The 14,117-nt window shown below is 34.0% G+C and overlaps 1 pseudogene; it reads right to left on the bottom strand.

The window, feature by feature from the left end:
* Positions 1 to 8,073: 8,073 nt before the first annotated feature.
* On the bottom strand, positions 8,074 to 8,195 carry LOC122496940 (annotated as a pseudogene).
* Between the last annotated feature and the right edge of the window lie 5,922 nt (positions 8,196 to 14,117).

The raw sequence follows: 14,117 nt of genomic DNA, 5'->3' as shown, positions 1-14,117 counted from the left end.
CAGGGATCCTTCTATTAGAACAAATGATGTAAAGCAGAGCATCCTGTAAAACATTCTTCCCTGTGCCAGAAACTTAAATAGGAGAGCAAGTACCTCAGCTGATTCCTTTCCAGTCCAGGATACTTAGTTATTTTAGCCATCATTTGGGAATCCTAATAGGATTCCATCTCAAATAATGCTCTATGAAGCATTCCTAAACAACAAAATTGAGAATGCTCACTTAAGTTGTAGATAATTAAAGTCAAGAGTTTGTGCTTCATTTCAAGGATTTAGTTGGACATAAAGTTCACTTTTCAAGTGATTAAAATTAGAATGACATTGTAATAATGGTAGCCTTAAGTGCAGTTGCCAATTACATAAACTTGTTTTAAAGATACAAATCCCTTTTGTTCGTGGGTCTTATTGGACCTGAAAAAAGGTGACCCATGAAACAGTGTTAATTCTTCTGGTAATGATCAGTACTTTTAATACATAATAAACCATTAAAAGTGTGAAAGTAGCTCTTTGGGGGAAGTAAGTTAGCATAAATGTTTTTATTGCCAATTGCTACTTGTGTCCATGTGCTTGGAGTATTATACAAAATGTTCTCTTACTGGGGAAAAATTAAACTGTGAATAAAGATAAAAGGCTTTAATATAAGCAGTATCCAATATAAACACAGTTTATATAAGTTGGTTTACTATAACTTGACGACTGTTTTCTAATAAAAGTTATGCTTTGAATATTAAGAGAATAAAGCTAGTTCACACACACACACACTCATACACACACACATACACACCCCTTACAGAAAGTTTCCCCTTAATATAGCTCAAGAATGGAACATATACAACAGGGAAAAGCAAAAGATGTATTTGCCATTTGAATCCTAGTGTTGAGGAATATCAGCTTCTCTAGAAGAGGCAGTTGGACAGTTTTGTGAGGAAAGAGGGGGATTTTTTCAATTCCTTGGAGGGCTTAAAATATGCTGTATGGTTTTTCTATTTCTTGATTCAGGTTGTTAGTAATATTAATATTATGTTTTATCAGCCATGCTGTTTTTGTTCTCAGGCGAAAATTGGAGAGATTGAGAGACAAGGAGAAATTCATGATAAGATCAATGGCTAACAATAAAAGAGATTTCATGAGGCATGGATGAAGCATAGGGAAAGCAAGAGGAAAAACACAAGGAATTTGCAGGGAGTAAACATTGTGTTGAAATTAACAAAATTTAGTACAACATGTATCAAACAAACAGAAACAAAGTGAAGGAAGCTGTGCCTGAGCATAGATTTCTGAGAAATTAGGAGAATCGGGTCATGAACTCTCCTAACCAACCAGCAGGTGGGGCCAAAGGCCCAGAAGAATTGGTAATTGTCAGGTGCCTAGAAGACCAGGTAGGATGAAAAAGCCATGAGAGGGGTGGAAGTCAGTAGGCAGCAAGGAATATTTATTACCCTAGAAGAGGCTGAGTTTTCAGAAGATGCTGAGTATGAAGTTGACGGGCCAGTCCTTACTACTTTTTTTCAACGAATTTTTTATCTATGGTTGTGTTTTAAAACATTAGTTTCATGAAAATTGAAATTGCTATTAGTCTTATTATCAAGGAATAAAAATTGTAAAAGATACATAATGCTTTATATTGTCTTTAAGATTTCAAGGACATGAAGCAGATAAAAACATGATCGCATCACTGTCTTTTATATTTGAAATGGTTTTTGGCATTGAGAGCCTAGTCTCAGGAAAGTGGCCAGTCACCATGCATTCTTCTTGCAAAAATTTCAGGTATATCCAGTTGTCATTAAAAACAAACTGAAAACTAGCTGCTCAAATTACACTAATGTATTTTTAAACCATGTTTTAAAATATTTTGGGATGCACTAAAATAGCTCTCGATTGTATGAAAATCATTTGCAATTTATCTATAAAAATAATTATGTGCTTTTTCATATTTATAAGTAGTATGGGAAGTAATGTCAACTCTTTTTTAGATTATCATTCAGTGTTGCCATTTTTGACATTAAGCACCACGTTAACCCCAAAATAGTTTTCCTTAGAGGTGATCTACTCAAATATGTGTTAACATTACCATATAAATGATGATAGTTAAATTTATTATTAGTAAATGGAAATCCTACTATTGCACACACTTACCATTTCTCTCACAATCTGATCTATTTTAAATGTATTCTTTAACATAATTATATAAAGACAAATTTAATCTTAATATGTCAGAAGGTATTATCGTCTTGCAAGCAGTACTCCAAGGTTAATAATGTCTTGGAATATAAAGTGTTTTTGACTGTAAGATTAGTCTTCTTATTTGAAAAAGGCTTTAAATTTCATTTCAAAGGAGATTTCACGCCCCATGAAATTTAAACTATGACATTTAGAAAACATTCACTTTATTATAATGCACTGAAAAATTATAGTGCAAATGCTTCTTGTTCCTATCCATCAAAACTGTTGTTAGAAATGTAAAGGAAGTATTTTCTTAGGTAAAAATTATGTGATATGCTGGGAAAAAAAGTGAATGTCTCCTACTGTTCATCCTGAAATCAGGTAATTACTGCTTCAATTATGTTACAGAATGCTTTAAAATTAGGTCCTGAAGTTGTTTTCAGTAGAATTGATGTTTAGATAACCTTTTGTTCATTGAGTTTTCCATTTATCCAAACTTTTATGAAGTGCTCCATGCACTTTAAAAAATAACTTTTGAGGAAATTCTTTTATGTACTCTTAATACTTCTATGTCACAAGCTCTTACTGAGATTAGAAGACACAAAAATGTGGTACTTTTATTGTTTTGTTTTAATTTTGGGGGGTGGTGGTGGTGAGTAAAGTCGGGGAGGGAGCAGAGGGAGAGAGAAAGAATCCCAAGCAGGCTCCACTCTCATCATGGAGCCCAACATGGGCCTCAATCACACGACCCTGCGATCATGACCTGAGCCAATATCAAGAGTTGGACGCTCAACCAACTAAGCTGCCTAGGCACCTTAAAAATGTGGCACTTTTAAATATGAATGTGAAGATTTCATTTTTCATCACACAGTATTTTCAGACGTTCTTGCTAGAGCTCAACTTTGATTTGAGCAACTTCTCAATTTTTTTTCTTTTTAAAACAAAATATTTTTGAGCAGTATCAAAAATGTCTAAGAAATGCATATTAGATTCCTACAAAATTTTGGATCATAATACTTTTATTCTTTGTATTATTTGATAATACATTTATTCTTGAGATTTAGATCACATTCACCATGACCTAAAATTACACTTTAGTATCCATTTTGCTTTAAAAAAATTGAAACTCACTTACTCAATATTTCTAAGAAGTTCCTCAGTGATAAAAGGTACACTTTCAGTAGTTAATAGCAGACAGTAGACATTCAATAAACATGAGGTTGGATGAGTATATGGATGATGTTAATATAAGGCAGAAATGATGTGAGTTATACCTATTTTAGTGTCAAATAAAAGTGATGAAATCATATTATAATGAAGATTTTTGCCTGTACTTCACATCTAAAATGTCATTCTCTGGGTGCCTGGGTGGCTCTCAGTTGGTCAAGCATCAGACTCTTGATTTTCACTAAGAGCAAGATCTCACAGTCAGTCGTGAGATGGAGCCCACATTGGGCTCATGTGGGCCCTGTGCTGATAGCATGGAGCCTGCTTGGAATTCTCTTTCTCACTCTCTCTCTGTCCCTCCCCTGCGCTCTCTCTTTTTCTCTCTCTCAAATAAATAACATTAAAATAAACAACATTAAACAAATAAATAAACAAAATGCCATTCTCTTAAGTAAGGACCGCTCATTTAAAAACCAGAGAAACAAATAACACAAAAGAAGTATACACCTTCTTTACAGTAAAATGAGAAAAGCTAAGAGATCAAAATGTCATCTTTTGTTGACAGATGTCATCATCTGTTGAAGCCAATTGGTCCATGGTCAGAAGTGTTTGATAATCTTTGTCATTCCAGAATGATTTATCCAAAGGCTTTCAGGAAGAGTTGAACAACAATAAGACCCCATGCCCAGCACCTATGAACTTACAAAAATGATGCCTTTCTGCTCAGCAGGTCAGGAGTGTGAAAATTAATCCATATGAATTCATCACAATTAGATGGTTCTTATGCAGTTTTGGAGCCCAAATTCACATAAGCTGGGTCGTTCAAAAGTCCTGGAGTAGGGCCACAAAGTTATCTTGAAAAAGACCCAGACATGTAGTTCCCCTGTTTTTGGCAAAAACAAACAGAAATTTTACTGGAAAAAATATCATTTCTGTTCTGGGTATCAACGATTCCTCACACATAATATGTTGAAGCACATTAAGCAGCACTAGTCAAAAATAAACATACATACAGGTACAGGAAGACAACTGGTGGAAAAAATTGAAAACTGATATATAACCCAAAACACTTAATATATTGGAAACATATCAACCACGGATTAGGAAACAGCTATTATTTTTATGTCCAAAGAAGTAAAAGACAAACTTGTATATAGTTGAAGAGAACATAAAAGTATTAAAAACCCACCAACAGATTTGTAAAAGCATGAAATAAAATTTCTAGAAATAAAAATTACAACAACAAATATTGAAGACTTGACTGGGTTTAGCAACTGATCACATACAGCTAAAAAAGAATTAGTAGAAGAAAACATCAGAAGAAATTACTCAGAGCATACTTTGCAGAGAGAGAAGTTATGCAGTTTGGGAGGTTTTGTTGGATCATGAAAGAATGAGTTTCACAAAGATGTGAAGAACAATAAAGATGGATGGATTAATACATTTCATCCTTCCATGTTTTCCCTCCAATAGTTAAAAGTTAGGTACTTCATTCTTTTTATCAGTTTACTTATAAATTATGCATCTTTCATTTTTCTAACATTAATCAACAAAATTTGTCTCTTCCTGGATAATACAAGGAGATTACACTTAGTCTCATCCCAATGGATAGATTGTTTTTTTGTGTGTTTTAATTCTTACTAGTTTAACCCACTGTGATATCATTATTATTGATCTTCCTTCCAAAAGAAGAAATGATAGGGTAGAGTTGAAAAATAAAGAAGGGCGGTTAGCTTAAAATAAGCTGCTAGACTTAAATACAAATAAATCAGTAATTATATTAAATGTAAATTGTCTAACTGACCCAATTTAGATAAAAAGATTGTTAAGTAAAATTGTCTGAATGAAAATCATTATGGAAGACACATCTAAACTATAAGACTATATAAAAAATTAAATGCTAAAAGCAGAAGGGTGAAAAAGGCAAACATACAAATACAATCTGAAACAAAGCTAGAAAATCTATTTGAATATCAGGGAAAAATAGAATTTAAGATCCACAGCATTATTAGAGATAAAAATAGTCACTTTATAGTACTAACAGTTTCAATGTCTTAGAAATATAAAATGATTTTAAATTTATATTGTGTATCTAAAAATAAAAATTATTTTAATGGGGATGTTGTGTATACACAAAGGTACATATATTTTCATTGTAAAACACCAATTAAAATTTTTTTCTTTGTGTTGATTAAGATATTTGTAGAGCCAGTGAGGGTCTTTACAGAAGAACAAGGACAAAGCCAGGGAATGACATTTAAACTTCAATGATGCATTTATTGGACTTGTGTCTTTTCTACCACACTGGATTAAATAAATTTGTTAAAAGTAAAATACAGAGAGATACCCAAAATACACAAAGAATATACAAAAAAGAAGGGAACACTGAGAAACCCACAATCATAGTAGTAGAATTTAACAAATAACTTCAAAAACTGATAGAAAGCAAACAAAATTAGTTAAGAATAAAGAAGATTTATAGGATGTGACTAACAAATCACAAATTAGGTCATTAATGGATACAAATAGAATGCCACAACACATACGTATAGGATACACCTTTTCAGATACACATAGGACATTTACCAAAGTCAACCATACAGAATTTGACCATAATGCAAGTTTTCACGTGTTTTGAGGGATGGCTATCATGATCCCTATATGATTATGCTAGAATTCAATTAGCAATCAATAATGAAATTAAGTAGAATATTCCCATATTTTTGGAAATTAAAAGATTAAAAAATAATGTGTTAAGAAATAAATCATCACAGGTACATAAAACTAACAAATAAAGAAATTTATAAGGAAAATACTATGTTTTAAACTATTAGAAAACAGCTAAGACACTATTTAGAAAAAAAAGTTGAAAATTAATGAGCTACACATCAATTTCATAAGTTAAAAGAAGAGTTCCCCCAAAAAAATCCAAGCAAAAGAGGAGCCTAATAATGTAGATAAAAGCAGAAGTTAATGTTATAGAAATAAATACAAATAAGTTGAATAAAGCCAAATGGTTGTTCTTTGAAAAATTAATTTTAAAAAAGCAAAATTTGAGCAATGACAGTGACCAATAAAGTATAAGGCACATATGATATTAGAATGAAAAGGGAGGCCTAATTCCAGATGTTACAGAGATTTTAAAAAGGTAATGTGAAGGAGTTAAGAATACCTGTTAGGTTAACACATGGGAACATTTAGGTAAAACGGGCAGGGTCTTAGAAAAGATACAACTTAGCAAATTAAAGAAAGAGGGAAGCCTGAACTACTAGCCAAAAATCTTCCCGCAAAGGTAATTCCAGGCTGTATAGATTTTAATGTGTTATTATTATGGAAAAATGTAATAATGGAAAAACAGAGTAAATATGATAAACGGCAAATTAAGACACTTAAAAACAGTTCCCACGCTTACAGATGGAGTAATCAGATTGCTGTGAAGTTCCAGGGCCTTGGGCTGTGAAGAAGCAGATGCTTGCTGTCGTATTCATGACCATCTCACCCAAGCATGAACATCTCCATTCTCTGCATCTTAATCCTCAATCGTTCTTCTTTGTCACAGCATTAAAGAACTAAATGTCAGGCCATATGCATATTGGCACGTTTGCCTCTCTTTGAACCTTTATGAGATACAAAGGATGAAAAAAAATACTGATGTGTCATACTTAGTATTCAAGTCTGGCACTGTGTGGACATTTGGACTACAAAAGGAATAAAATCAGCAGATTAGAAGGAACGTTGGGTTTTTCTAATCTTTGAATTTTAAAACCACATGAATGATCTTGGTGAATTAATTTAATTTTCAGTGTGTCTGCCTCCAACAAGTTTGATCTTATGAAGAAAAGGTAACAGCAGTTCTTTGGAACTTACAAGTGAGTATATTGGATACATTTCTATGGATCTTACTTTTGTTTTAAGTGTTTATTTAAATTCCAGTTAGTTAACAAACAGTGGAATATTACTTTCTGGTAGACAATATAGTGATTCAACACTTCCATATGACACCTAGTGCTCATCACAAGCGCCCTTAATCCCCATCACCTGTTTCACCCATCCCCCCCCCCCCCCCCGCCGCCCTCTGGTAACCATCAGTTTGTTCTCTATAGTTAAAGTCTGTTTCTTGTTTTCCTCTCTTTCTCTCTCTTTACCCTTTCCTTGTTAGTTTTGTTTCTTAAATTCTATGGATCTTACTTTTTAAAATACATAGAAGTTAACAAATGTAGCCATAAGCTTTCAATGTTTTTTTTTCTTTACCTTAAACTTAAATGTAATCTAAGCATTTTATTGAACTATTCAGTGTGACACAATAATAATAAAAAATAGTGGCCCTCGATTCTAGCATGTATCAAGAATCACCTATAGGGCTTGTTAAAACACAAATTGCTGGACCCACCCTGAGTAGGACTGGAGTGAGGTCTAAGAATTTGCTTTTATAACAGGTTCCCAGATGATGGTGTCGCAGCTGGACAGGGACCGAACCTAGAGAACCACTGTTATAGAACCTGAGCTCTAAAGCACTATGCTGTAAGTCCTCTCTGGAGCATTTATATAATCCAGTCAACAACTCATAGATATATACTAGCATTATCTCTGTTTCTAGATAGGAAAATTGAAAATGAAGATTAAGTACATTCCTCAATTGCAAACTGCTAGAAGAGTCATAATTTGAACCCATGTCTGTCTGTCTCCATCCAATTTTTTTGGGAGTGTGTGTGTGTGTGTGTGTGTGTGCGTGTGAGTTCAGTTTAAAATAGTTTTACCTACATTTAAAATTCTAGTTAAAATTCAACATTAATGGAGTCCATGATTGTCTGTGAAACTCTATCCAATGGTTTCTACACTTGATCTTAGCCAAAAGGCCGAGAAGCAATTATCCAATGGTTTCTTAGAACATGGTTTATAAATCACTGTAGAGTCCAAAATCTTAACCACTATTTCTAGCATAGGTTAAAAAGAACCATGACTAATTTATACATTCCTAGCAATCACTTAAAGACAAATCAATGAAAAACCTTGGTCTTTATTTCTATTAATTTTGGATGTGGATATCTGGTGCTGCTTATAACATCCACCGTGTTCTGAGTGTATTGTTAATTTTGAATAGTCCCTTATTAAAATAAATGTTTTTGCTTCAGAATCATTGATTAATGGTGGTGGAAGAAAATTTTCTCTCCAAATTATGATATAATATTCTCTAGTTTAATGACAATTCCAAACAATTTACTAAATGAAAAGAATTACCAAATTAATTAAAAAATTCATGGTTGGTAAATTTAAAAAAAAATAATAAAAAGAAAAATATTCACAGCTGGGAACAGGACATCACACAATTATTGAGTTTGAGGAGCCTATAAACCTGAATTCTTGCATATTTCTCTCTCACGAAATACTTGGACCCTAGTTCCTATTTTTTGGCTATCCCAAAGGGACTAATTCACAAGGATCAAAGTCTTCCACATTGACCATTGCTGTTGCCTATCCTCTTCAATTTTTTAAAGTACGGTATTACTTTTAGATCAAAGCCTTTTTGAGGGTCGTCTTCTTGTTTAAGAGGCAGAGATGATATGATGGGAGAGAATTTAAAGTCCAAGGGATGTTCCATTTGGACAAAGGTAGCTCCAGTAGAGACCAAGAGAAGAAGGAAAATCTGCATCTTAGTGTTCACAGTTGCAGCGCTCATCTTGACATTTGAAGATGTCAGAAAACAACTTTGGTATTAATAGTGCATAGTTTACTTAAATGTATTAATTCATATTCTGAGGGACTTCCTTTGTAAATCTTGCCAAAAGGTTGCTGTCTTACCTTTGCTCTTTAGGCGTAGAATGCCTTAGGCATTAAGTCCTGGGTTAGCTTGGGGCTAGAGCAATGTGTTTGCCTGGCTTCTTCCATTTTCTTTTTTCTTGGAAGCATCTTTAAAATTGAGGTTATTTCAGGGAGAAGCAAACATTACACTGTACTATTAATATTTGAGTGCTATTTAAATATTTATTAGAATATTTTTCTTTCTTCTGTGTAGTTTTAAAAGGTTTTTGGTTTTCTTAACCGATTTGATAGACTTACAGGCTCAATTTAAAATCATGTAATTAATTTTTTAATGGGGAATATTATAATTCATCTCAACAGTTCTTAATTCTAGGTAAATCTACTTTATTTGTTGAGTATGGTAAGTGTACTGGGGACTCGTCGGTGAAGTACTTCTTAGAGATCCATGCAGAATCACAGCTTTTTCCCTTTCCCCATATCAACTTGCCAGAAGTCTGTTTTACAAGCAACATAAAGGTGTCACTGTGCCATTTCTGGCACCGTCATTAATAGGGTCCTGAGGCTTTTTCTTATAGCAGAAAGAAAATACTTTATTCATCCCTGAATTTTCTAAGAAATAATTATATGTCAGAACAGGAATATACACTTCTTGGCTTTGAGAATTTTTGGTCTAACTTTCCTTGATTTTTTTTCCTAGTAAATGTTTTCCCAATCTATTAGAAAACCCTCCTAGTGTCTCTACCACCATAAATGCTTTGAGTGTTGATAACCATGAATGGATAAATTGTCCCATGGCTACCTTGCTTTTAGTGACGAAATATACTTGTCATTGGGATTTTTTCCTTCAATTTTGAGCTCATGCCTCATTTTAAAGATCTTTTAACTGCATTTCTAGTTTGATAATAAAGCTGGTGCTTATTTTCTATAATGTAAAAATGATTTCCCTGCTATTCTCTCACTATTGAAATTTCTGTTCTAAACATTTTTAAGTTTTTCTATGGCCATATTCTCTATTTTATTTCTATTTCTATATTTTCTGTTTTCTATTCTCTTTCAGTTTTGTGTGGTCCAGTTACAAGCACTTACTCTTTTCAATCTTTCTTCAAAAGTCAGTCTTTCTAGTTCTACTGGCCTTTTTATTGGTCACTCTTGAATTCTCACATAATATGCTAATTACAAAACTATATAACTTCGATATGTTTCTGAAGCATAATATCGTTCTGACAAGACTAAGCATATTTCTGTGCATTTTATTAAAAGAGGAGCTCTCATGGGACTCTTCTCCTCGTCTTCATGCATCAACCTGGCACCAATAAATACAGAGTAATGTACTTGTATTACAAAATTCTCTTGAACCTCTGGGAATTGTGTGGTTATTTGGTTAATGTCTATCCTCTTACAAAAATGTAAACAGCATGAAGGAAGGAACTATGCCTATAGTTAGACATTAAATGGAAATTATTAAATGGAAGTTAAAATGGAAATTAATGATTGAATTTTTATTTGAAAAGTCTATAGTGTTATGGCGTAAAGCAAAAAAAAAATCTAAAATTATTTTAGCAGTCAGCTCAGAGAAGTGTTTGAGTCAAAATAATTGAATTATCTGCCCCAACCCTGATATTAGAATACTGTTTTATCTAAAGGGAAAAAAGTCAGTCTTTAGGCAAAAATAATTTTGATGTTGACTAGAATATGTTAATATTTAGAATTTAGAATTTTAGAATATGTTAATATTTTTGAATTTTGTCAGACTGTACTAGTCTGCTGCCATTATAGAATACAATAGACTGGTAGCTTAAACAATTTTCTCACAGTTCTGGAGACTACAAGTGTTAAATCAAGTTGGTGGCAAATTTGGTTTGGTTTCTGGAAAGAGTCCTTTTCCTGCCTTGCAGACAGCAGCTCCTTTGCTGTATTCTCATGTGGCCTGTCCTCTGGGTGTGTGCAGAGAGGGAGAGACATTAAAGCTGCCTCTCTTATAAGGACATCAGCCCTATTGGCTTCAGATCCTACACTTATGGCTTCATTTAACTTTAATTACTCTCCTAAAGTCCCTATCTCCAAACGCAGTCACATTGGAGATTAGGGCTTCAACATATGAATTTTAGAGGGATACAATTCAGTCCATAACAAAATTAGTTTCCACCTCAAGTAATACTCAAGCTTTATTGGAGCTCCATTTATTGATGCTGAAACATACATTTTTGGGATAGAAATGGGGAAGGGGTGCAGTGGCAATACAGCAAAGATTGATGAAGGCATTGCTTAGTTTAGATTTTCTGAATCACCATGTCCTAAGGTGTTTTTTGACACCAACAACTAGTTCTATGATTTTCCAGACACCAAGTGCTACCCGGGAATTCAACTCAATTCTGACACTAACTACCTGGAGTTAGCACAAACTCCACAGGTTAAGGACTCTGTTTCACAAGACTGCCTCCACTTCAGATGCCAGTCACAAGTTCTGGGCTACCTCTGACAACTGGCTAAATAGTAGGGGTTCCAACAACCTTCTGACAACTGGCTATATAGCAGGGGTTCCTACACCCCCTCCTCAGTTTCAACACTTTGATAGAAAGGCTCACAGAACTCAGGAACAAACTTTTCTGTGTGTAAAGTTCACTTGTATGTATTGGTTTGTTATAAAGGATACAATGCAAGAACAACTAATTAAAGAGATGTGCAGTCCAAGATATGGGGGAGTAGTTGTGTGGAGCCTCCCTTCTCTGGGGGAACAATCTTTTCTTTTAGCACTTTGATGTGTTTACCAACCTAGAAGCTCTCTGAAGAATCTCATTATTCAGTTTTTATAGAGGTCGCTCTCCAGTCCCCTTCACCCCTCCCCCCAGGAGGTCAGGAGTGGAGCTGATCAAGGTTCCAACTCGCTAATCACTTAGTCTTTCTTATGACTGTTCTCCCATCCCAAGGCTGAAGAGGGACCATACCTAAGCCACCTCATTATCATAAACTCAGATGTGACCCAAGAGAGCTGGTTATGAATTAAAAGGACAATCCTTTTGCTCAGGAAAGTTCAAGGGGTTTTGGAGGTCTATATCAGGAACTAAGGACAAAGACCAAATATATTTTTGTATTATACCACACCATTTTTAAAGTGTACTGCAGAAAGAGTCATGAAAGTCAGACTTTCATTTGTAAGGATCAGACTCAAGAGAAAAAGACTCTCTGAATTCCCAAGTCCATTCTATAAATATCAAGATCCAAAATCTAGAGGACTCAAGAGCTTTAGGATGTATGCAGGAATAGATGTGAAAGCAGTTTTTCAGAATGAAATGAAGTAATATAGTTTAACCAGTTGGCTCCAAGGGGAAGAAATAGAGAGGACAGAATGAATTAAAATAAGTGAGTGTTTTTCAGGGGGCCCTGGCCTTGGGTTCTTCTGAAATTGAATCTCTGGGGAGCTGGGCACTGTCATTTCTCTCAATGATTTTGAAGATCCATGAGCAGAAAAGAGTTGTCTTCCAATGTCTATCTAGACACCAGGAAGGGATTATTCTTTTAAAATTTTCTAAACTATGATAGAGATTTGGAAAAATTTTTCTTCCCAATTCTGTGTGGAATTTCGTGATTGCAATTAAAATTAATTATGTGCCTTTTCAATTTCTAAATAGATGAGTGTATTTCTTTATTAAATATATTAGAGAGGACCTGGGATATGGTGGGTTTTATGGATTTTTGTAGTTTTCTCTTGCCTCCAGAAACACTATATGGTAGTCCCACCGATCTCCAGTTTTGCTTTCTGCGGTCTTAACTACTCAACATCAACTGTGGTACAGAGGCAGATGATCCTCCTTCTGACATATCGTCAGGAGATCAGTGGTAGCCTAACACTACGTCATAATTCCCATGTCATTCACCTCACTTGATTTCATCAAGTAGGCATTTTATCATCTCACATTATCATAAGAAGTGAGGTGAGTACAGTACAATAAGATATATTTAGGGAGAGAGAGAGACCATATTCACATAACTTCTATTACAGTATATTGCTATAATATTTATCTTTTATTATTAGTTACACTTGTTAATCTCTTACTTAGCTAATTTATAAATTAAACTTTATCATAGATATTTATGTATAGGAAAAAAAACATTGTATGTATAGGATTCAGTACTAACTGGTTTCAGTCATCCACTGGAGGTCTTAGAATGTATCCCCTATGGACAAGGGGCCACTTCTCTGAATAGATTACTAATTTCCTAGTAATAGTCACTACAGATATTAGCAAAGATAATGAACTGAGAAGAGACAGTCTTTCTAGAATGGTTTTGGAAGCCTTGAATCTTTTGCCATGACAGAATTATAGTGAATTTCCAATTCCAAACAAATTAAATGCCAGATTATGTCGTATCATACGCAGTGAAACTTCAGAGATGGTGAAGAGATTCAAACACTGTTATGAGTTGTAGTCAAACACATCAGTTCTTGGGCCCATAAATTAACAAAATGGAAACCACAGAAAATGCCTTTTGAATAATGTTTTTAAAATACTGAATAAAGGAAAATCAAGAGTGGAGTCAAGAATATTTTTTTCTGATATCTGGAATCAACCCCTTTTATCATATGCATATCTTTCTGTATGTATATTATCCATACCTTAATCTTTAGTTTTAAGGTTCTTGAGGTTTTGAAAGATCAAAGCAAGTTAAGTACCACTGCTCTGAATAGGTTCTGGAGAAACTCTGTAGCATCCCTTAGGGGAATACAAATTGGAAAATGTTTGAAAAACGTTAATCAGAAGCAAGTTATGAAAACTTATTAAAATGTGCTTTCCTGGTTACAAAAAAGAATCTTCTCTCTCTAATTTCAGAGACAGATTTTATAGTTTGATCTTTTTACCAAGTGTTGTCCGTGTTATTTTAAATGATAATATCAATTCATAATTACTGCATCACTTTTTAAAATATTTTAATTAATTTTTTTTTGAAGAGAGGGACAGAATATGCCAGGTAGGGGCAGAGACAGAGGGAAAGGAGAGAACCCCAGGCAGGCTCCACACTATCAGTGCAGA

This window comes from Prionailurus bengalensis, chromosome A1, assembly GCF_016509475.1.
Source record: "Prionailurus bengalensis isolate Pbe53 chromosome A1, Fcat_Pben_1.1_paternal_pri, whole genome shotgun sequence".
Lineage (NCBI taxonomy): Eukaryota > Metazoa > Chordata > Mammalia > Carnivora > Felidae > Prionailurus > Prionailurus bengalensis.
The sequence above is the reverse complement of the archived record's forward strand: the minus strand, read 5'-3'. Positions and strand labels throughout refer to the sequence as shown.